Below are 25,563 nucleotides of genomic sequence, written 5' to 3' on the forward strand. Positions count from 1 at the left end.
CACGTCTTTCTACACAGTTTTCCTTTTTTTTTGCGCCTCATTCCGATGCACGGATTTTTCGATATTAATTTTTACTTGCGTTTTTGGTTCGTTTTTTGGGTTTTTTGCATGTGACCACCCTTTCTCCCTCCCGAAACCTCTGTCATATATTTTTCTTGTTTTCCCCCTGTCGTCCTGCCCACTTTTTGTTTTTACTCTATTTCGTTTTGACGTCCGGATTGGGAGTCATTAATTTTTCTCTATTTTTTTACGTGTATTCGCGCGCCCGTATTGCGCGTGAACGCGCCCTTTTTCGATTTTACGCGTCTTCACGCGCCATGATCGCCTCCATGTACCCCGTCGCGACGTTCCGGCGCCATTTCAATTCCGTCACGGCAAATTTTTTTACCCCGCCCCGCACACGTGCGCGAGACGGGGGTACGCGTCCCTTTCCTTGGGCACCCCCTACCCTACCCTACCCTCTCCCACCCCTACCCTTTCCTTGGGCACCCCCCACCCCACTTGGGCCCCTGCCCACCCCCACCCTGCCCATTTTCCCCCACCCCTACCCCTGCCCATCCCTTCCAACACCTACACAACCCCCCCCACCCCAACCGCCTATCCCTGCGTCTTCTCTCCTCACCTCCCTCTCCTCCATCTTCTTTCCTCCCTTCCCCCACCTTCTCCTCTTCTCCCTCCTCCTCTTCCTCCCCTTCTCCTTCCCCTCCTTTCCCTCTGTTCCGCCCCCGCCGTCGTAGCAGGCTGCCGCCTCGTCGCAGCAGGAGGCCGCCGTCGTAGCAGGCCGCCACCCCCGCCGTCGCAGCAGGTCGCCGTTTCCCTCGCCGCCCGGCGCTTGCCGCCGCCTGAAGCCGCGTCCCGATGACGCCGCGCCGTCGCTGCCCCCGCCGTTGCGCCGCCGCGCCCAACGCAGAGCCACCGCCTTCGCCACCAACCTTCTCCCTCCTCCCCCTCCTCCTCTCCTCCTCCACCTCCACCTCCCCCACCACCTCCACCTCCTCCTCCTCTAACCACACCCAGGTTAGCCACTAACCTCAGTTACGTTAGCCACTAACCTAAGTTAAGTTAACACTAACCTAGGTTAGGTTAACAACTAACTTAACTTCAGTTAACCTCTAACTTAACTCAAGCTAAAAACTAACCTAACTAAACCCCCTTTAGTTACCCTAACCCCATTAGAGTTAACTTAACCTAACTAGGGTTAGGATTCCTCCTAATCTAACTAGGGTTAGGATCCCACTAACCCTAACCCTAACCCTAACTAGGATCCCACTAACCCTAACCCTAACCCTAACTAGGAGCACTAACCCTAACCCTAACCCTAACCCACATTAGGTTACCTAACCCCTTTTAGGTTAGTTTCTACTAACTGGACTTATCTGACTTATCCAACTTGACTAACCTCACTTGAATAGACTTGGGCAGACTGCCATGACTTACCCACTCTAACCAGACTTAACTGACTTACTTCTAACTGATTTATCTGATTAACATGATTTATATGATTTAATTAATTTCTAAATTAATTTTCCCATCAAAATAATTCAGAAAAATTTCTAAAATTTCCTTTTGTTTTTTGCCAATTTTTGGGAGTTTGTCCGCTGGAAATTACCCACCCTAAATTTTCTGAAAATTACACATTTCCTAATTTAACCCCCAAATTGCCAACAAATGTAGAAAATTCATTTAAAAATAGTAAAAATTTTCTTTAAAAAATTCTTAAAAATTTCCCTCACCTCCCTTGACCATTTTTCATTTATTTTTCACTTTAAAAAATTATCATACATGGTACCCCTATTGTTTTTTTTTTTTTTTAAAGAACAACACACTAACAACCCAACAAACGGGAATTTCCCTTCACACTCTCTATTTTATTTGCCTAGACCCCATTGTGGATATTTCCTCCATATTCCTATGTTGTTTATCTTAATTTCCCTATTATTATTTTTATTCTTATTTTTTTTTAAAAACACAAAAACCAACACCAACAACTAAACCTACACAAATTTTTAAAAAAAACAACAAAACACATCCACAACCCATAATAACCACACAAACAACATAACTAACCATAAATAATCACAACTTTAAAAAAAATTAATTAAAAAACCAACACAAACCGAATCAACACATCCGCTAAGGTGTTGTCCTTGTTGTTTCGTCAGTGGTCTTTACCTTTCCTTTACTGGATTCACTTCTTTTGGGGGACTCTTCCGTGCGCATTTCTGCATTACATACACACCCCTTCCAGGTATTTATTTTATGTGTTTTATTTATTTTCATTTCCCCCTTAATCACAAATTAATTGTTAAAATGAACTCTTTAATTCACCCACAGTTTCCACGCGTATTCGCGCTCAACACACACATACTTTTTAATTAAAATTAACCAGCCGTTCACTTAGCACGCGCTACGTGCGCTACAGAGGCACTTTAATTTTTAATTAAAATGAACCAGCCGTCACATGAGCACGCGCTGGCAAAAAAACGCTCCACATCACTTTAATTTGTAATCAATGAATTTGCATTTAGAGACCCAGTCGAGTATCGAAGTCGGGATTCGAATAAAAGCATTGTTTTAACCTAATAATTGGTATTTTAATTTATAATAAGGAACCGCCGTTTTCTTGCTAAGGTTTATCACCTAATAAAAATTCACCCATTCTTAATAATTTATTAAAATGAACCATTCATTAAATTAATTCCCCCTCACTGCACTTACTTCCCCTTTTTAATGAGCCGTTTCGTGGGATGGGTATACGCAGTCCTTAGCGTTTTATCAATGATGTAGTGTTGATATGTGTCGGATATGGTATTGTTTTGGTTTACTGTCTTTGTTACGGTTACGGATACGGTATGCAGTTTTTTTTCTTTTATTGCCTGTTACGGGGTTCTGGGTGTTTGTCTGATGCATCGCATGAAGCTTTCGGTTGCATTTGTCTCAAGGTCATGTCGAATTTTTTCTAGGATGTGGTTTGCTTGGGGTTAGTTGGTCGAGTCACGTTTTCTTGTTTGGTTGTTCTCTTATCCTTGGTTTTTTGCTTGTTGCTTTCCAGGCATTCTCCTTGATTGTCTGTGTTTGTGGTATGTGTGTAACCATCTGAATGGCGCCTTCTCATGCTCCTCCCCCTATCCAGTACGTCCCACTAGTTAGTAGGGATTACTCTTCCCTACTTACTTTTGAGCCTCTCACGAAGGCGGGCCTTGCTGCTTTTGTGGCTACTTCTTTCCCCTTGCTTCCAGAGGATCCGTCGTTATGTGATGAGTTTCTGGCCTCTTACAGTAAGAAGACAGAATTAGTCTAGGGCATTTCTATGACTTTGACACCTCGAGGCTTAGGGAAGGCTCTGTCTCTACCCTTCAAAGGTGAACCTTTTGTGACCACACGTCAGCTCTTCTCTAATGAAGAGATTCTGAAGCTGTTGCAAAAGCAGACAAGGGAAATGCTGGATGTTAAGAAGGTGATCAACTCTTCAGGAGTTTCCTTTTCTATGATCATTGATCCCGTATGGAAGACGATCTGTCAGTTTCTTCAGGACAGGTTTATGCCTGCCAAAACGCCATCCCAGTATTTATCCAAAGAGCTTTTCACAGCTTCCAGGATGGTGTTGAAAGGAGTTGCTATTGATTTGAGCACTTACCTCCTCACTAAAATGGATCAGCATTTCGTCAAAGTCACCAGGGGTAATGTTACCAATGTCACATATGGATCATATTTGTCTGCCTTCTTGACCTATTCAGGTTTATAGAAGACTGTGCCTCCACCTCCTCCATCAGATCCAATACCTCCTCCTCCACCTTCAGATGAGTCAGAACCCATTGACATAGAGGATGATGATTCTCCGCCTCCCTTGGTCATTCAGCGCAAACGCTTGAAGAGGGTAGCGGATAAAGCTCCTTCCGTACTTCCTTCAGTACCCATCCCTACTACCTCTGGCAGTGATCTTCCTGGGTTTCTCACTTGTACTAACCTATTCAGAGCACATCGAGAAGGATCATTGGACATCTCAGTTCCCTCCCTGAACAATCTAGTCTCAGGAGATGCGATTCCTTTCCTCTGTAAGGATATTCAGAGCTCCATTGAGTTGTCCGTGACAGCCTGTGTTCAACAGCTGTACGCGTCCTTTTATGAAGAGCTCATGCAGTCTAAGGACCAGTTGCATAAGGCAACATCTGAGTTAGCTTCTGCTAAGGATACTCTAGCATATTTATTTAAGCAAATGGAATAGCAAACCCAACTGGTTGCCACCCAAAGCGATGAGATTTCTTCTTTGAAGACCCAGTTACTCGAGGCTCAATCCCAGGTTACTAGCCTTTCAGACGAGAAGAAGAGGATGTCCAGAGAAGCACAGGAGTTTCAAGCTATCTTAGATGACAAACTTTCAGCTTTACAGACTGCTAATGACACAGTGGCCAACCAAGCCTTCCAAATCCAACAGTTGCAAGATCAACTTGCGAAGTCCCGCTCTGTTCCTCCAAGCCCTAATGTTCCATTGATTCCTTCTCTTTCACAGCAGGACTTGGCTACTCTTCAGAGACAGGCTACTTTGTGCCCTCTATTCCAAGATAAAGTGGAAAGATTGCAGTCCTGAATGGACCTGTTATGGTCTACCTTTGAGCAGTTTCAGGAATATGTTCTATCAAACCATTCTTTCTTTGTCCACTACCACTTACAAAAGTTAGTCTTCTACATGAAGCTTTCCACGATGGATTTACCTTTTCCAGAGGATGGATGGAGTGGGACTTGGTCTGCTGAGTTGTTGACAGAGGTAGTCAGAATGGTCTTTGAAGATTCTGTCACGCCAGATACCATGTTGATGTCATACATGTATCTACGAGGAGACTTGTTAATTCCAGATGAGGTGGATATGGCATGGTATGTGGGAGATGTGGTCTTACAAGCTGTTTTGTATGTCAATCATTTGGAGTTGCGCATAGCTGATATGTTTCAAAGTTATTCCTCCAAAGTAGTTGATTGTCATGATAATTCGTGGCATCCCATGATTGATTCTGTCATCCTCAATCAAAGACAAAACACAGCTCCTACCTTTGCCCAGAGTACTAATCAACTGAGGATGGATCTCTTAGCCTATCTTTCAAAGCATAATCCGTTTGATGCTACCTTCTTTGATGCCTATCATAGACGATCTCTTCTGGGACCTTCTGTTCCTACCCTCCTCTATTACCAACAAATGGCTCACCGCTATGCTATATATCTTTCCCTTTGTCAATCTAATTCCACAACTATTTTACCTCTTCTTTTTCAACCTTCATCTTTCTCTCAAATTTCCATTTTCACTTACTATTCCTTTATTGAGGATAGGGTATTTTCCCCTTCTCCACCCTGTCCTTCTCCCTCCATTAATGTACCCTCCACATTTCCTATTTATCAGTTAACACCGTTCCTTAGTGATTCCTTACAAATTTCTGCCACTCCTTCTTTAACCTTTTCTTCTTTTTATGATTTTTCCTATCCCTCACTTCATCCACTCTTCCTTATTCCACTACCCTCTCCTAACACTTCTATATCTCAACCACCTCAGTTGGTTAGTGACTGTGACGGGTTTGATGATCAGATTTCCAGAAGAAGGGGATGAAGTTCGGATGATTGCCTTACAGGACCGCAGATTAATTGGCCAGTCATTCCAGGAGAATGGACAGCTTCCAGTCAAGCTTATCAGAACTATGTTCATTTTGCCCAGCAGTATTCACAGTCTGCAGATCCCTCAGTGAGATTAACTGCTCACTTTGCTTGGTACCTGGCGTATATGCATAGGCACTCTCATAATGATTCCAAGCCTATTCCAAAGTTGTGCATGAATGTCAATGTGAGCATTGATTCCCAGCAGCTGGATATATTGTATTTTCATGCCCTTTGTTTGCCTAGCAGATACTTGGTCCTGTTGAAAAGGATGTGCTGTCTCCAATTTTTTTCAAAATCCTCCCAAAACCTTTGTAGATGAATCCTTGTCTATGGATCGTTTCCGACAACATCAATCTTTTAAGAGGGATCATCTTCATTGATACCTTTCCAATGTATGGTAGATGCTTTTTAATGAAAAACTCTCTTTTTGGAGGAGTCATTCAGATGGTTGTATTGTGTATTAGTGTTTGTGTTGTGACTTCATTTATGTCAAATCAACGTGGTGGTTTCCTATTGAATTTCGTGTACGAGCTACGTTTTGGAGAATTGTGGTGCTGGGTTCGTGGATGGAGAATTGACGCAGATGCAGATGAAGAAGAAGAAAACTTTTATATCCTTTACACATTTGTTGTGATTTTTAGTTTGATAAGAGGTGTTAATGTATAAAGGGTTTTCCTTTCTTTGTATTTTTATATCAGAAACAGGTCATAAGTTGGGGTCGTGGTGAATGGATTCTTTTTTAGGAGATATTGACGATCAAAGTTGAGCTTTTCCCTGAACTTGTATTCCCTTTTTCCTGGGTTGCGAGGACGCTTCCTTATTAAGTGTGGGGATATGTTGAGTGTTGAAATGACTTGTTTTTTGGCTGATTTTTGTTGTTTTTTAGAGCTGAATGGTTGATTTTATGAGATGATTGATTGATTTGGAAGTGGTTTGAGAGTGTTTTGGATGATATTGATTGTGTTTTGGAAGTTCATGATGTTTATTAGTGATTCTGTGATGTTCTGATAAGTTCTAATTGGTTCTGTATACCTTCTGTTTTGCTCTGTTTTGCTCTGTTTTGTTCTGATTGTCTTCTGTAAGGAGGGATGGAGTATTGATTGATGAAGATTGAGATATTGTGAAAGTTTATTGAATGGTTTGTGAGAGTTTTGAATGGTTTGAGAATGAGTTATGTGGTTTTGATGACCTTTTGTAACCTTCTGTAGGTCTTCTGTAGAGCCTCTGTCTCTGTTCTGTTCTGTTCTGTTCTGTACTGTAGTTGTTCTGGTACTGTTCTGTGACTGTTCTGTATGCTTCTGTAAGTGTTCTGATGGATGAGAGTGTAGCTTGGGAAAGTTTTCTAGCCTTGGAAAGAGGTGAATACAAGTGCAAAAGAGCTGAAAGAAGTGGAAGAAGTAGCTGCCAAAGACTCAAGTGAAGACTAGAGTGAAGTGACAGTAGTGAGCTATGAAAGGACACTGTAGTGGTTCTGGTGACCCTTCATATCAGACATACCTCTTGGGAGGGGTATCCACGACCTAAGAAGGATTATTGAGAGTGATTTTGAGAGATTGTAGTGAGGATATGATGTATTATTGATGGAGAGAGAGAGAGAGAGTCAGAGATAGCCAATTCTACTAAAACAGAGTGATTGTATATGAGAGATTGAGAGAGAAGACTATGAAGATATTGAAGATGAATACTATGTGATGTATTTCCATTCAAAGATGGTGTATTCCTTTGCTTTCTTTGTTCTATTGATGGATTTTGTGAAGATATTGAAGAATATGGTTGATTCTATCAAATCCGTGGGAGATCTACATAATGCTGTATGAAGATTTGTTGTGCCTGGTGTTCTTTTTTTCATTGTGATCATATGAAACATGATAAATAAGCTTGTTGGTGTTACAAGATAGATTTTCTTACAAGAGAATTTCCTTTTCCTTGGTGTTCCTCTCGGGGCTCCATACAGCAACCTGAAAATGCAGTTCAGCAGCCAAATAATGAGGTTATTGACATTCCTTTGGATGTAGATCCATTGCCTGATAACACAGATCATTGGGTGAGAAGGTCTACATGTGTCAGGAGACCCAAACAGAGGCTTGATCCCTCTTTGGACTGCATTTTACTCACAGATGAGGGTGAGCCTCTTACATATAAAGAGGCATTGTCATGTGAGTTAAAGAAAAAGTGGGAGCAAGCTATGCAGGAAGAAATGAAGTCATTGTATCAGAATGATACTTGGGATTTGGTTTCATTGCCCAAAGATAGGAAAGCTATTCCTAACAAGTGGGTCTACAAAATCAAATGTGTGGATGGCAAACCCAAATACAAAGCCAGGCTTGTGGCTAAGGGTTATACTCAGAAAGAGGGGATTGACTTTCAAAAAGTCTTTTCACCTCTTGTCAAAATGACCACTCTTCGGGTATTGTTTGCTATTGTTGCATCTATGGATCTTGAACTTGATCAAATGGATGTTAGAACTGCATTCCTGCATGGTAATTTAGAAGAAGAGCTGTATATGAAACAGCCAAAGGGCTTTGTTATGCCAGGAAAGGAGCATTTGGTGTGCAAGCTTAAGAGAAGATTGTATGGTTTAAAACAGGCTCCTAGACAGTGGTATAAGAAGTTTGATGCCTTCATGCTCTCACATGGGTTTAAAAGAAGCAATGCAGATCACTGCTTATACACAAAGAAGACTGATGATGGAAGCCTTATTATCCTTGTGCTTTATGTGGATGATATGCTTATTGTTGGTAAGCATAAGAGCCAAGTTAATGCATTGAAAAGACAGCTGAATTCAGCCTTTTCCATGAAGGACTTGGGTGCAGCTGAACATATTTTCGGCATGCGTGTGATGAGAGATAGAGAGCAGAAGCTCTTATTTCTCTCACAAGAAAAGTACATCAACAAAGTGCTTGATCATTTCTCTATGATAGATGCTAAGTCACTTGGTGTTTCATTACCACCATACCTTAAGCTTAGCAAAGCTGATTGACCAAAAGATGACATGGCAGCCAACTCTATGAAGGGTATTCCTTATGCTTCAGCTTGTGGATCACTCATGTATGCTATGGTTGCCACTAGACCTGACATTGCTCATGCAATGGGAATTGTGAGCAGGTTTATGTCGAACCTTGGCAAAGCACATTGGGAGGCAGTGAAATGCATCTTTCGATACCTTAAGGGCACACAAAGACAATGTATTTGCTATGGAAAGGGTACATTAGATCTGCAGGGATATTGTGATGCAGACATGGCAGGTGACTTGGATACTCGCAAGTCTACTAGTGGGTATATATTTACCTTGACTGGAGGGGCAGTTTCTTGGTGCTCTAGATTGCAAAAGATAGTAGCACTTTCTACCACTGAGGCTGAATATATTTCAGCCACTGAAGCTTCGAAAGAAGCTGTTTGGCTTGGTCGCTTGGTCAAGGATTTTGGGCTGCCCACCAAAACACCTATACTTGGATGTGATAGCCAGAGTGCTATATGTCTAGCTAAGAATGCCATGTTTCATGCACGTACTAAACCTATTGATGTACGGTACCACTTTATCAGACAAGTTCTGGATGATGGTCGTTGGGTGTAAAGGCCCTTCGCTACACTTCCCGTGTATATATTTTACTTGTACATGTGACCGCACCCTTACGGGTGTAAATGTACCGTACCCTAAAACATAAATACATTCTTTCATTCTTTGTGTGTGCCACACTGGTACACACCCAACTTAAGTCTCTACTCTCTCTGCACTCTCTACTACTGAACACACTCCATTCTCGTTACGCACACCACTTGGGCATTTTCGCTTTCCTTCAGTCGTGTCCGTGGTGTGATGATCGGATTGCCCGCAAGGGCAATGGCACTCTGGCTGTCGCAGTAGACAACTGTGGGAGAGTCACATGGAAAATGAAGCGCCGCTAATAAACTCCTCAGATAGATGGCCTCGGTGGTGCCATCGAAGAGAGCCCGATACTCAGCCTCGGCCGTGGAAGCTGCCACCGTCTCTTGCTTATGGCTAGACCAAGAAACAGGAGCCGTGCCCAAGGTAAAGAGGTAGCCGCCATGGGAACACCGGGTGTCAGGATCTCTTGCCTAATCAGAATCAGTGTACCCTTGCAAACATAAACCAGAACCATATGTCAAGCCATAAGAAAAAGTACACCGCAAATAACGCAACACACGAAGACATGCAATCCAATGTGACATCCTAGGTGCTGTGAAATACTGACTAAGTATACTAACTGAGTAAGCTAAATCTGGCCTAGTGTGAATTAGCCAAAGAAGTTTTCCTACAACAGAACGATAGGTGTATGTATTGAAGGGCTGTCCTAGGGTATCCTTCGACAAGTGGACAGTAGGATCAATAGGCGTGGCAACTGGTCGTGTCTGATCCGAAGTGTATTGTTCCACAAGCTGAAGTGCATACTTCTGCTATGACACAAAAATACATCCTCTAGAATGAACTACCTCTATCCCCAAAAAATAAGACAACAAACCAAGGTCTGTCATTTCAAATGTAGCTTTAAGCTTAGCCTTAATTTCCGCTATGGCAGCAGAATCTGAACCTGTGATGAGTAAGTCATCAACATATAGCAAGATATAGCTAACCCCCTTTGGAGTGGATTAAACATATAAGTTCCGGTCATAAGGGGTAGAATGGTATCCATGAGTCTATAAGAACTCATCCATTCTATGGAACCAAGACCCCGGCGCTTGCTTCAACCCATAAAGAGCTTTCTGCAAGCGGAATACCGCATCCCTAGGGTTCCCTGAGGGAAAGCCCGGTGGCTGCTCCACATAGACTTCCTTAGAGGTCCGCTTGCCTATCTTTTCTTCCATGTACTCAGATGTTTCTCCCACCATGTCGAAACTTTGTGGAGCAAGCTGATCGGCCCACTCTCGCTCGGTTCTCGGCATAGGCTGATCTGGAGACTGAATCAGTGTTAATGTGTTCGAAGTCGTTTGAACCTACTGTTGTTCTTGCTTCTTGCGAAGAGCTTTCAGATCAAAGACCTAGGTTTCTCAGAGAGTACCAGGCTCTGATACCATGTAAAGAAAAATACCCTAACACAGAAACATAAACAAAAACCGTACGACAAAGCACAGATGATAAAAAGAACACAATTAGGGTTAGGATTAGAGTAACTCAGAGACAATGAACACAGTGAATAAATGAAATGATATGACTACTAATAATACGATGCTCATGCAGCAAACACACTATGCAGTGAATGAATACTGAACCTCGAACTCCTGTATCTCTAGGATCAAGGCAGGGGTAATGAGCTGAAGAGTGTGTCGTACTCCGAACGGATCCCAAATCACAGCAAGGCAGCCTCCGGATGTCAAACACCAGCAAACACAGCAGTGAGAAGCTGGATCTGATGCAGACAACAGTGAGAAGAGAGAAAGACTAAAAACGGAGCTTGCAAGAGAGAGATTAAAAACGCAGACAAGATAGCCTATAGAAGAGAGAAAGACTAAAAACGAAGCCTACAAGAGAGAGAAAGACAAAACGCAAGCAGGGCAGCCTATAGGAGAAAGAAAGACTGCAGCGACTGCAGACGAGAGAAAACTGTCAGGGCGGCAGCTGGAGCCTGCAAACACAGCAATTTGCTAGCGTAGCAGACTGTACGACAGCAATACAGATGAACAGCAGTCAGTCGCCAGGCAGAAACAGCAGCAATCAGCGTGTGGAGGGCTGGAAACAAGCGCCAAACTGTAGGGAATAGTGATGGACAGCAAGGGCTGAGATGTCCTCCATGACCAGGGTGTGGACAGCAAGCTAGTAACACCTGAAACCTGCAAAAATGAGATTGTAAAAGAGTGGAGGGCTGGCTGCAAATTTATAGAAAATTAGGGTTCTAGATCCTCTCCTACTTAACTTTCTCGATCCGCTCCCGTTTTAGGGTTTTGGCTAAAATAAGCCTAAAATAAGCATGTTTTGGGACTATTTAAGTGGCTAAGTGCATTTCTTGGCACAACAATTATACTATAAGAAACTACTTTACATCCCTCTAGGAAAGCCGAGTCTCCAGGTACTCCCACAATGCCATGACACCCAAGTAGTAGGACACTTTGGAGTTAATAAGACCTTAGAGCTTATTTCAAGAGATTTTTGGTAGCCCCAGATATGGAAAGAAGTTAAGGAATATATAAAATCATGTGATACCTACAATAGGACCAAGGTACATCGTTACAAACCACATGGCCTCCTGCAACCATTGCCCATTCCAGCGCAACCCTGGTCTTCTCTCTCCATGGATTTCATAACAGATCTTCCCAAATCAAACAAATATGACTCTATTCTTGTTGTGATAAATAGGTTCACAAAAATGGCACATTATCTCTACCACCAAGACCATCACACGCGCAGCTACCGCTAGACTCTTTCTCAGATACATTTTTAGATTACATGAACTCCCATACGACATCATCAACGATCGAGGTTCTGAAACCAGCCTTCCTTCTTGGAATGGGTGGTGATAACCTGATTTAAGAGTTAATTACAGCAATAAATAAATGCACATAAAATGAAATACACACTTTACCATAACATTCTTGGACAGTAGACACCTTGTTGGCCCCAAAATTGGCGCCCCTTACGGTATTTCTTTAGCTTTCATTCAATTGGAAGGAGTACAACTTGAGATTCTTCAATCTCCTCCTGCTAACCAATTGCTCTTGCTGTCATAAATGTCCAGCAAGCCTTTTGGGTCATTTGCCCCTTGTTTCACCCAGGACGTTCTTCTCCAATTTGACCCTTGGCTGGCCAAATGCTACCCCAAATCAATTCGAGATGGGCTGGCTCTTGAAATCCCTTGATAATCTTCAATTATCAGCTGCTGGTTTCAGTCCCTTGAGCCTTCAATCTCTGGCACGGATCCCAAGGTGGCTGCTAAACCCTAATTTCTGCTGTGAATTAGGGTTTACGCAGAATTTACATATCAGCCCACCAAAAAGGGCTGAAATCTCCTCCAAATGGCTGAGAATTACTGAGAATGGCTGAGCACAGGCTGAAGGAGATGAGAGAATGCTGTAGAGAGAGAAAATTTTGAGATTTGTCACGAAGAACTGATCAAAAGCAGCTGCTGCCCTACTGTACCAGCCCCAAACGAATGCACCAACAACAATAGGAGCATCAGAGACTCTGATCTTCAGGAGAAAGTGCATCAGCAGCAATTGTCAACTTCCCAAGGTCAAGAATATACAATCTCCATCACCAAAATGGTCTCCAATGGCTAGGAAATGGCCCCAAAAGCTGGCAGCAACAGTCCAACACCTCTTTCCAACAGCTCCAAAATGAAAAAACGAAATTTCCCTCTCCCTTCAGCCCTATTTAGCCTTTCCCCCACTTGCATGGGAAAGTTTTGCCAAGTGGCAACTTTCTTAATCCATTTTCAGCAATTTCCAGCCATTTAATTAATTTTCAAGATTAATTAATTCTGAAAATTAATTCAGCCCTTAATCCATGCCCAAAAAATTGACCTTGCCCATCCAAAAATTAATTGGCTAGGCCATTTGCAACCCAAAGTGGTCCCATGCATTAATTGACCCTTGGACAAGCATTAATCCATTAATTAATGCCTAGTCCCTAATGTCACCACTAACACTTAATGGCCAATTAATGGTCCTAGGGAAAAACTGACACCAAAATTCACCTAGAATCTAATAAGTGTAACTTGTTAAAACTTTTGCCTTTGACACCCATCTTTATCACAGGGTCCTTCGGCCTTCAACTGTGAGAAAGTAGCTTGCACCTCACATGTGCAACACATGTGCATCTTTCAATAGCACATTTGATTAATCCTTTAATCAAATGTCAATTAAACATAAGCAAAGCATCAAATTTTCACGCCCTCGTGACAAGTTCCCAATTCATATTTAAGGAGCCTTTACAACTTCCCTAGAGTCCAAGTTAAGTTATCCACTGATTAATGGTTTTAAAAAAACATGTGAATCAAATCTTGGAACAATATCTCTGTTGCACCATCACTACTATCAAAATGATTGGTTTGAGCTCTTGCCCTTTCTAGGGTTTGCTTATAATAGTAGTATCCATGCATCTACCAAGCAAACTCATTTCTTTGAAAACTATGGCCAACATCCAAGGATAGACATACATCTCTCCAATCAAATAAAGAACCCTACTGCTCAAGATAAAGCTCAACACCTAGCAGATATACACCAAGAACTCAAGCAACAAATCCAAAAGGCTCAGAATCAGTACAAGCACTATGCAGACCAACATCATCTCCAACATCAGCATACAAAGTCGGTCATAAAGTATGGTTACTCGAGCATAACCTCCAAACAACAAGGCCCTCCACCAAGCTAGACCACAAGAGATTTGGGCCCTTCACTATCGTAGCCTAGATCAACCCAATTGCTTACCGACACCAACTCCCTGGCATCATGAAGATCCACCCAATCTTCCATGTTTCCTTGCTCAACCCATACCATAGCTCACCATTGAGAGGGGAGAGATCGAATCCCTCACTACCAGTCCAGATTGAAGATCATGAAGAATTTGAGATCAAGCATGTCTTAGACTCGAGGATCTTGCAAGATCGATTGGAATACCTCACTGAAAAGGATATAACATCAATGATCGCACTTAAGAACCTACAGAATATCTCCAAAGAGCACCTCTCAAAGTTAAAGAATTTCACAAGAGAAATCCAACGAAACTTGAACCAAACCACCAAGCTGCTCTTCATGGAACTCGTCGCTAGAGGAGGGGGTGATGTCACAAACATGCCATGATCGCACTTAGGAACCTGCGAAATATCTCCAAAGAGCACATCTCAAAGTTAAAGAATTTCACAAGAGAAATCCAACGAAACTTGAACCAAACCACCAAGCTGTCTTCATGGAACTCGTCGCTAGAGGAAGGGGTGATGCCACAAACATGTCATGATCAAGTGTACAGATTAAATTCTTGCCCATGCCATATGAATCCACACCCCATGCGAACGCACCCTTAACAAGACATCCTTGAGTTAACCATGCGATGGAGGGGGTGATGTCACAAACAACCCTTGCCATGTCATCATTGAACCTTCTAAGAGATATGCCATATCGTTGCCTGCAACATCGATGATGTCATCATAGAACCTCCTAAACGATATGCCATATCATCGCTTGCATCATCGATGATGTCATCATGGAACATTCTAGAAGATCTTTAGCCACCCTCTGACACCTATAAAAGGAGGGGCTCGCCATAGAGCTCCTCAGTCTTGCCGATGCCAGTCTCAAGAGCTCACGGAGTCGAGACCTCCAAGTAAGTAACTTCGAGTTCCAATTCTAGTTCTTGTCTAGTCATGGTATCTAGTCTTCTCTTATCTTCCAGTATACTCCTGATGTCTTGTCACCTACGAGATATTGTCTAGTACCGCCTTGTATCATGTTAATCCCCGTCGAGGGAGATCTTGTATCCATACCTACAGTCCCGGTTTGTGGAATCCTTCGTATCCTATCGAGTCCTATTGTCTATACCTACGATCCCCGATTGTGGGATTTTCCATATCTTGTTAAGTTATCATTATATCTTGTGCCCCTACATGGGATTATCTTGAAATTAGAATTCTTGTAATAAATCTTGCATCTAGTCTAGTCTCTCGAGCACAGTCTAGTGCTCCCATAATACATGTATTGTGGACTAGACATACTATTGTTCATTTCTTTCTGAAGACGCGATATTTATTGGGGTCTGATTTATGGACAATTGGGCATTTTAGCTCGCCGACCTGCATATTTTATGATTATTTATGCTGGCCAACTTTTTACTTGTTTTGGCCTATTTATTGCTTGGGTCTCTCCCCCACAACTATTCATTGCTTGCAATCTTTCAAAGCAAGTCTTATTAGAGAGAGGGAGTCGGTCCCAGTGCGCATACAATCAATGACTCACTCTTGTACACAACTATCTCACATTTGAATATTGGATTCCATTTCCTGAGCATACCTTTAAGCTGCCTTTGCATATTCTTCTATTCTCTCTCATGTTGTGCAATCTATCACAATAGTCTTCAATGATTCCATCGCTACACCTACTTTTGACATGGAGAGGTGGTCTCTTTGACACATCGGACCAATTCAAATTGGGATTTGGATATTCAAGTTCCACAAAAGGTTTACTTTGGATACAAATGCCATGCTTGGAGCAACAAGCAATAGCATATTGTCATTCATTCTTTTATAGAGACAGAGTAATTGCAGCTTAGAATGTTGTTTGGCTGAGGCATATGTTAACTGAGATTGGATTTCCTAAGAGAGAACTTACAGTTGTCCTTTGTGGCAGTGAAAGCCACTTGGGCATAGCCAAGTATCTTATGTTTCATGCTCGCATGAGGCACAAAGATCTAGGTTTTACGAGAGAGTATCTTGGATCAAGCCCTCAAGCTAGTGAATTTTCCTACGGTGAACAAAGTGGTTGACATCTTTATAGAAGGCTCTTCCATTGTCTTCACTTCTTCTCATTTGTGCTCCTTGGGAGCTCAAGCATACTCAAATCTAAGAGGGGGTGCTGATAGTCATGGGCATCTCCTAGTTGTCAATCTTACACTATCTTAGTGAGTTACATCGGGAGATCTATTTAGTCGTGGTCATTTAGGTCAGTTTGGTTCACTTTATCTATTTGTATCACTGTCCTCTTGGACCAGCCCATCTTTGGGCCTTGGCATATTCTGTGCTATCATTCGACATTTGGTAATTTATCACTTTCGAAGAATGAATAAGGTAAGTTTGCACTATTATATAGTTATAGTGCATTAACCCCTAATTGCTTATTCTTAAAACAGCCCCAAATTGCATTTAATGCTAATTAAATGGCTTTATTTTAGAATAGTAGGAAAAATGCACCAAAATGCTCTATAAACAGAGTCAATTATTAGTGCATCCTTTCTCAATCATTATTACTCTCAGCCTTCAGCCTTAGCCTATCACCCTCACACTGCTGTCCACACCCCATCTGTAGGAGCTGTTGATCATTATTCAGCTGATCTTCACCATCTAACAGTTGCTGCCCACCTAGAGGACATCGCCATCGATAGAGGAACTGTACCACCTACTAGCTATTGCCGCCATGACCTGATTTCTTAGTCTTCCTCAACCTAGCAACCTCTTTCTCAGCTCGCAACCTGATTTATAGCACCCATACTACTGCATTTTCATCTTTTACTGGCCACCTTGCTGCCCACATGTCCACACACACAGAGTCAGCATGAGAGATGCATCTGTGCTTGCTGATCACTACATGCTTGACTCCAGCAGGCCACCCAGCAGTTGCCCCACCTTTCAACACTAATATCATTATTGCCTATATGTCCTGGGAGTGCTGAGGTCATTATTGCCTATATCAGATCTGCATTTTCAGCTGTTGGACCTGCATTTTGCAGCCATCATCATTATCAGACACCAGTGGACTACTAGTTGTTTTAGGATCTATCAAGGGCACAACACACTCTTGGAACTGTTCTCAGCATCTCTGACACTGCTCTTAGCTAACTTCATCCTGGTCCTCAAGACATGAGTTTGAGGTGCCTTTCTACCATATTCAGCATACAACATTCATTCTTCATTCATTTTCTCAGTTCTCTTCATCTTGAGTTTTACACTACACTTTGTGTTTGTCGTACACTTCGTGTTTCTGTTTGTGTTGGAGCATTTCTTTACATATATTATGGCATCCTGTCAATTGGGCAACCACTTCAGTCAATCACACTCTTTCAACTTGAATTTTCTTGTTCCCAACACTGCCACCTCTACCTCACGCTATGACATATGCAGTGGCTTTTGTTGTATCAGCCTTCTTCATCATTTTCATCTTGCTCTTAATCTTTATGTCTCTGTTCATAAGTTCCCACTTCTTCTCACATTTTGATACTAAAGGCTGGTAACAAAATCCATCAAAAACTCCTCCCATGGTAAATCTAGAATTGGCAATGCTTGTGGCTTGCCAACACTTTGCAGTTGTCCAGTTTAAGGGTCTAGCATACCTATTAGCACTCCACATGCACGTAGTGCTCCATGAACCATTAGTAGAACACTGTCAATCCCAAGAGCATGTGCAACTTAGATGCATCTTACTTGCTCTGATATCATGAAACCCATGAGGCAACATGCAAGGATTGAAAGCAAAAAAGAGGCAATTACTTCACAAGAGAACATGAGCACTAGTGAAAAGCTTGCATTTTGTCTTGGCCAGTCGAAAACATATGTTGTACCAACCACCTATGGTAGAATCAATTGTCATAAGGGCACTTTTGAAAGGAAATACATGAGGAATGAACATGAAAGAGCTCGTGTCTATCTCAAACTTATTATGCTCATCTGTTCTAATCTATCTTTCATTTCTCTGTTCTGGAATGCCTTCTTTGACTTAACTTCACTAGCTGCACACCATAATAGTCCGTCTCTGTATGTGTACTGGTGTAGCAATAATCGTGCAAAGGACATGCAATTCACTTATGACTTGAAGCTCAAGAGTCGTGTATATGGTCGTTATGCAGCAACCGGATCATACCTGGTGTAATTACTGAGTTGGTCTCGATAAAGACGGTCGCTTGAAAGCAATTGAAGCCGGAACGCCTTGCTCGAGATGCTATCAATCTGCATGCATTGTGAGACAAATCAAGCTTTAGAGTCGTTGATTCAAAGGAATGAGGCACCGTTCTGATTAAGCAAGCGGGCGTAGCTGAGCTTTCCGTGTCGAATCAAAGGTTTCGATAGCGCGCTGCCATTCCGATTGAACCGCAATGGAATGGGCTGTTGTTGGAGGGCCAAAAAACCATCGGTCCTGGATGAATGTGAATGTACCCTAGCCGAGAGCTTCGTGGTGGGGGCCGCAAGTTTTATTTAATTACTTAAAACATATTTTACTTAATTGGAAAGCTATGTCTGCTTAATTCAATTGTCTCAAAATAGACCTTTTCATGATAAATGAGCGAAATGGAGAGGCATATTTGGTTGACCATTGGCAATGGTCATGCCCTTTTTTCATGTCGATCAGCTGTAGTTTGGGGCGAAGCTCGCATAAAGTGGATCTTCAATATATTCCCCCGGGAGACTTTGAAGATTTCAATTAGAAATTTACCTTGTGCTTAAGATATTGAAGTACTCTTATGTAGTTCCAAGAGCCGGTTTTTTTACTACTTGCAATGTTGAACCCTCTCCTCTTTGCCAATATAGTAACTAAATGCCTAAGGAGATGGGTAGACTTTTGGGACTCCATCTCCCTCAACTTCAGGGATTTTGCAATAATTTGGGAGTAATTTGGTCTATCTACCCATGAGGTTGAATGGTTGTAAATGGCCCTTGGGAAAACTAGAGAAGAGTGGCCCCACTGAGTTACATTATTCAAGAGATTAATGCATGTGGATGCTAGTCAATCAGGAGGAACAAAGTACTCTGTAAGGCTTGTGGGTGTTCGCATTTGATAGTTCTTAGCTCTAGATGGATCCTAAAACTATTGGATGAATTGAAGAGTCCCATGCTCAAGAGTGCCTTCAAGACATAGATGAGAAGGATGACCAAAGTTTGGAGAGCCACTCCCTACTTTTATATCTATTCTATATATTATTGAGAGCTTTACCTCAGGAATCATGGACCAACCAAAAGGCTCCCGAGCCCATGTGACACAAGGAGAAGGAGTTTGGTATTCAAGATATGAAGACTCGACTTTTTCTTGAAGCATGAGTGGGGCTTGTATTTCTTTTCTATCATCTCTCCCCTACCCAATAATTGAACACAGATTGTGTGTGTGTGTGTGTGTGTGTGTGTGTGTGTGTGTGTTTCTTTTTTTATTAGACATATGAAATGATATGATATTTTAATGCTTGAAGATGTGTATGCAATGTATATAGTCTCTAAAAACATCCATAAATGCACACACTATAAGAAAAAAAATGAATTTCTTTTTAAATTGAACATTATGGGATGGAACAATAATTTTAATGTGTGAACATATTCATGCAATGTATGCATACTCTAAAACCATGCATAAATGCACATAGACTATAAAAAGACATGAACAATATATGCACATATACGCATATGCAAACATGTACACACATGCATGCATGTATCAAACATGCTCATACACATGTAAATATACAAACATGCTCATAAACATGCATATATACAAACATGCTCATGTAAATATATATGAGTGAGAGAAAAAATGGAGAGAGAGAGAGAGAGAGAATGGATACGCACTTACAAATATTCACACATGTATATATGCAAACACACAATCATATGTACATATGCACACATACAAGATAAAGAAATATGAGATACAACATGAAGAAAGAGAAAGGAGAAAATAAAAATGATGAGATGGAGAGAGAAGACACATTTACGAGACCACACAAATAGACACACACATTAACCACACACACACATACATATACATATACATATATACATACATACACATGTGTGTGTGCGCGCACGCACGCGCGCTCACACACACATACAAAGCATATGAAAAACGAGAATAGGCAAAAAGAAAAAAATGTGTATGTGTGTGTGTATCATTCACACACACATACACACACACACATTGATTACATATCAAACATTAACTATTAATTGTTATTATATAAATTATACTTAACCAATCATCAATACATATATGTATACTTAATATTTATATTACATATCTTAATTATTATATATAATTATCATTAAAAGTATCATTCGCATGCATAGAACACATGATTTTATCTAATTAAAAAGATTATATCAACCTAAGTTTTTGCTTTCAAACTTCACTCTCAACTTTAGTACGAATCATCTTGCTTAGGTTTTTTGCTACTTAATTACAATACTTGTTAGGATTATCAATATCAACATGAAAGACACGTGGAAAGTTTCCTTGTCTCGTTACATACTTTACTATTGATACCTTTGCATAGGTGTGAATTTTCTCTAAGGATCACTAACTACAATACTAATTCATCGATTAGCAATGTATCCATAACTTCAAATAAGATAATTTTATAAATGCCTAACCATATCAAAATGTGATGAAAACTTAACCTAGGCACCCATTAGGTGGCCAAGGGTACAATGAAATTTTTTCATGCAAAAAAAAAAGAGAAGAAAAAAGCTAAGAAGGCATTGGCCAAAATTTAACAGGTGTTTCTCACTCTCTTTGAACCAAGTTTGATATGGATCCACTTAGATTCGAGTGGATTCGCACAAATTATATGCTCAAAGATCGATGCTTGAAGACCGTTAGGTGATCTTAGTTTATGTAGGGGCCTAGATTCTAGTTGATCGTTGTGGGAATGTCTAGAACCTTCCCCCTATGAGGTAGACTCGAGAGAGTCTAGGCAACAAAATCCATGGTATTTCAAGGAGTCTTGGACTAGATTGCTTTGAAGTACCTCTTGATGGACCACTGGAAATCGTGCCATTGAAGGCTCTTCAATCGAACACATTACAAAGAAGGCCTATAAATGTAGTGTTATTTTATTTATAATTATATACGTATAAGTTATACATCTTTTGTTAACAATTAACTTATATATTAATACTTATTAATTAATACATAAGCAATTATGTAGATGTATTAAAGCTATAATTAACACATATTATTGAATTCGTGTGTGTGTGTGTGTGTGTGTGTGTGTGTGAGGAACAACTTTTCCCTTGAAGGCATCTTGCAATACACGTGCTCCATGTGGATTTCTTTCACCAAGATTCCCCTTGTTAAGAATGTGGATCTAGAGCATGGCAGAAGTTATGGAGGATGGAAGATGAAGGCTAGATTCATGTTAACATAAACAATGTAGAGAAACTGTTACACAAGTGAATTTGGTTCCAAGATAGATTAGGTTGGACTCATAAACACAATCTTGTGTAGGACACTGACAATGACAAAGATACTAAGTGAAAGTACCAAGCATCATGATATTGTATTTACCATTGGAAAGTGATAGTCAAGTACAATGATTTATAGAAGTTGAGTTGTTCCACTCTCCTCACTGTGCATATGGGATTCAAGACAGCTCTTCCTGGAGCATACATCATTTGTCATTTCTCAATACCCCCCCTCAAATGATGAGTCCCTACATTTGTTGCATTCCCCCCCCCCCCCACATGATAACATGGCGTGGGAGACTAGCTCATAAGCAGCCTAGTCAAGTTAAAGCTTGAGACTTTACATCTTTGGCAAGGGTTTTTACAAATCAAATCCACTAAGGGAAACATAGAGATCCACTATGGGAACAAATTCCTTAGAACAATCTATCAGAGTTTTTGTTGTTAATAGAAGCATCTTCTTCTTCTTCTTCTTCTTCATTCATGAATTGACTTTGGCGGTGGTCATTATGCATCTGTTGTGCTCTTTCCTTATGAAAGCATTCACTAGCAATATGGCCAGTCTTACCACAATAATGACATGTCATCTGACTTTTGTTGTCGGTGTTGAATCCTTGACCTCTTCCTTTGGGTCCAGTAGCTCCTTTGGTGTATAGGAGACTAGTTGAGTATTAATGTATACTAGTCGATACTTGATTTGCTTTCTCTCATGAACTTTGTGGATGACTTTTGAGCTTCCTTGGGCACTTATAGAACTATAATGAACTTCAAAGGGTGTTGCTCAGTGATTAAAATCACTGTTGATAGCTTAAGTGAGAAGAAACAGTGAAAAATGTCAAACTTTAAAGCTTTGGCTATGGCTACCCATAGAGATGATAGTTAGGGTTTCACAAATTGTGACAGATAGAGAGAGAATTTTGGGGAGCCCTTTCAGCCTGAAATTTCCCACTTGGGGGGCTTCAAATGCCCCACAAAGATTTGGAGAATTGCGCGTCGTGCTGAGTGTTGGATCAAATCGAATCTCTGCCTGCGAATTTTGCACCAATTTCACGTTTTCTTGTAATGCTGGATCCTGCAGGGCACAATGTCGCCCTCTAACGTGACAGTGGGAGCTTTCGCTCAACCGCCAAGACCCACGGACCGCTTATTATTTCAAGCGTTCCAAGCGAGCTCTCATGGCTATCTCTCACTAATGGCCAGGCTGAGTCAACCAACAAAATTCTCATCACTGTCCTGACCAAAGTAGTCTCAGCCTCACGAAGTGACTGGGATAACAAGTTGATGGCAGCCCTGTGGGCCTACTGAACAGCTTATAAGACGGCCGTCGGACAAAGCCTTTTAGGCTAACCTATGGGACCGAAGCTATTCTTCCATTAGAATTCTTTGTCCCTAGCCTGCGGATAGCACTCCAAGAACGATGGGAGGGGAGGGAGGCATGGACGCAATGCTTGGTCGAGCTAGAACACCTATCAGAGGTGCATCTCCTAGCCACCCATGCGCTTATCTGTGAGAAAGCTAGACGCAAAAGCTGGTTTGACAAACACGTCAAGCAACGAGAGTTTAAGCCGGGAGACCTAGTGCTCCTCTACTCAGTTAAAGGACACAAACAAAAGATGAAATTCAGAGGTCTCGGGTCCTTTAAGGCCCGCACAATCAGCCGAACTGGTAATGTTGAGCTGGAAACACTAGATGGTGAGGGAATGGGCTTCTTTAACGGCAGTCGAATCAAAAAGTACTATCCGCCCACTCACCCACTGCATGAACAACCAATGGTGGAAACGCACATTAAAATACGAGTAGCCACACTTACGGAAATCGGCGAGAATGAGGAGGAGTCTGTAGAACCCGGCTACCTCCGCATCACGGTCACGGCCAAGCAAACGTGCTCCTTCAACGCCCTGATTGACGAAGGGGCGGATTTTAACATTTTGACGCATGAGCATTGGACCCAACTTGGCGCACCAATGCTTCATCCCACAACAGCCAGATTGAACCCATATGGGGCCCAATCCTACCCGATCCTCGGCACATGCAGAGTTGCCATTTCTATCAAGACTGAAACTATTCCCATGCTGTTCTATGTCCTACCCGATGCCAAGGATGCAGGCACAGAGTCACTGCTCGGGCGAACCTTTAAAAAGCAGACTCGTTGCAATGTTGATTATGAGTCACAACGCATCCACCTAACAATCGGGAATGTGGCTATTGTCACGACTTTCAGCCAGCACCTCATAACCCCAGCATCGCTCAACGGGCCACCGATAGAAATAGCCGCACCTAGGACTAAGGAGGAGGGTTGTTCATATTTACTACACCCAGATTCCCATGCACCACGACCCACCAAACTTAAGGCAAAACCCCAATAGACTCGCTTGCAATGGGTGCCGAAGAAGCCTAGAGATCAGCCTAGAACTAGACGCCCAGGTCCGCGGAACACCTACAAACCTAAACCTAGAAGACCAAAACGCCATCATCACAAGCGTCGCGTGGTTAAACAAATATGGGTCCCTAAAATCCTGCTGCGTGCACAAGGCTACTATGAGGGGAATGCCTCGCTGTGGATCCCCAAAATCCCAACTGACACGGGCCCTGCTTCTATGTCAATCGCAGACCTTGTCCTCTGACACCTCAAGACCACGAATCGCAAAGTCCACCCCAGTCATCCGACTCCTTTGCGAGTCACCCCACGGGCGTCACACACGCCCAACGACCCAAGCACCGGCCACCACCACCGGAGGAATCACCCAGCAACCCTGCCGACCGCACTAGCATAGCCCCTAAGATCAAACCCGACCCATCCATCCGACCAATGCTCGAGTTGCTGACTCAAATAGGCCCCTAGCTGCAGCTCTGTACCGACAGAACCTCCAGCTCCAGCAAACCTCAACCACCCGCCAGCCTTAAGCCTTCCTATGAACGGAAGTCATTCCTAACGCTGGCTGCTGACCTCGCCGAGGACACAGGGGATGACGTTGTGGACTGCATCAAACAGCTCGACGCCACCTTTGTGGCACTGGCCCTCAGCTATGACCGCCTAGACTTGGGGCTGTTAGCGGAACCCCTTGCAACGGACGTGTGCACCATGTCTTGCTCTTGGGAGACTTTTGAATTCGCCTTCGCACAAGCTTCACGCTCTGCCACTGAGCTACTCGCTCGCGAGGTCTCCAAAGAGCAAGCCATTAAGCAACGCCTCATCCCATCATTTGACCCGCGCACGACGTCCGGCCTCACTAGCCAAGAAACAACAAGGTTGTCCCACCTGGCGGACACCAAATCTCCCTTCTTGAAGCAGTGGTACACTCTTCGATTAAAATGGGCAGTGGAAGGATGCCACATAATGACCAATGCCGAGCCATCAAGACAGCCGAGTATGATCCCACATACGTCGCGCCCACCTCGTATCGAGTGTTAACCACTCTTCGAGGTCGAACCATGGACGATCATATCTTAGGGCACCCCTATCTCGATCGCATCCTGACAGAAGAAGAGCTCCACGTCGCAAGTCGGGTCAACTCCGGAGATTTCCTCACCGATATCCTCACATACATCACCCACGTAGGCATCCGACCATGTGACCTGGACTACTTCGCAGACCTCGAATATAACCCCAACTTCTATGCCGGGGCCGGGTGCTTCAGGTTGGTATGGTCTGCCCGCTCCTTCCACGTCTTTCCTCCATTGTTCCTCGATGGAGCGACGCGTTGCCAGCTCCAATTCTTCTTCTTCCCTCCTCCTCAACTCTTCCTCAGCCCTCTTTCTTCTTTCCTCCTCTTCTCTCACCGACTCTCTTCGGGCCCATTCGAGCTCCTCCTTCTCTTTTCTCCTTCGCTCCTCCTCTCTCTTTCCGTGCAAGGCTTTGGTCCGTTGCTCCGCTTTCCTTTCTGGTGCAGCCTGGCATTCCCCCTCCTCGTCGGTGTCCGTTTCTGTTTCATCCGATTGTTCCTCCGCCTGGGGCTGGGACTGCGACGGCGATTCGGCACCTTTTCCACCATCTCCCTGTTTGTCCTCTCCCGCACGTCTCTGCCCTATTGCCTCGTGGAGGATCACAGTGAGGGCACCTCCAAAACCTACGGTGGAGGCCTTGGAGGATGAGGCCTTGCGGGTT

At 42.7% G+C, this 25,563-nt stretch overlaps 1 protein-coding gene across 4 annotated transcripts in view; it reads right to left on the reverse strand.

Annotated features, from left to right (window-relative positions):
* Nucleotides 1–18,445, reverse strand: part of LOC148025255 (uncharacterized) — an 86,170-nt gene extending 67,725 nt beyond the window's left edge. Inside the window, exons 1-3 of one of the 4 annotated variants that reach the window (XM_087692257.1) lie at nt 18,326–18,445; nt 18,154–18,239; nt 2,173–2,222 (exon numbers count right to left, since the gene is read on the reverse strand). The gene's annotated coding sequence lies outside the window, so the exon portion shown is untranslated. Of the gene's footprint in view, nt 1–2,172; nt 2,223–18,153 lie in introns of all 4 variants that reach the window. The other 3 variants (XM_087692254.1, XM_087692255.1, XM_087692256.1) reach the window with 3 other exon arrangements.
* Between the last annotated feature and the right edge of the window lie 7,118 nt (nt 18,446–25,563).

Source organism: Lygodium microphyllum, chromosome 14, assembly GCF_053477565.2.
Source record: "Lygodium microphyllum isolate KBCC chromosome 14, Lygodium_microphyllum_v1.1.10, whole genome shotgun sequence".
NCBI classification, from domain to species: Eukaryota; Viridiplantae; Streptophyta; class Polypodiopsida; order Schizaeales; family Lygodiaceae; genus Lygodium; species Lygodium microphyllum.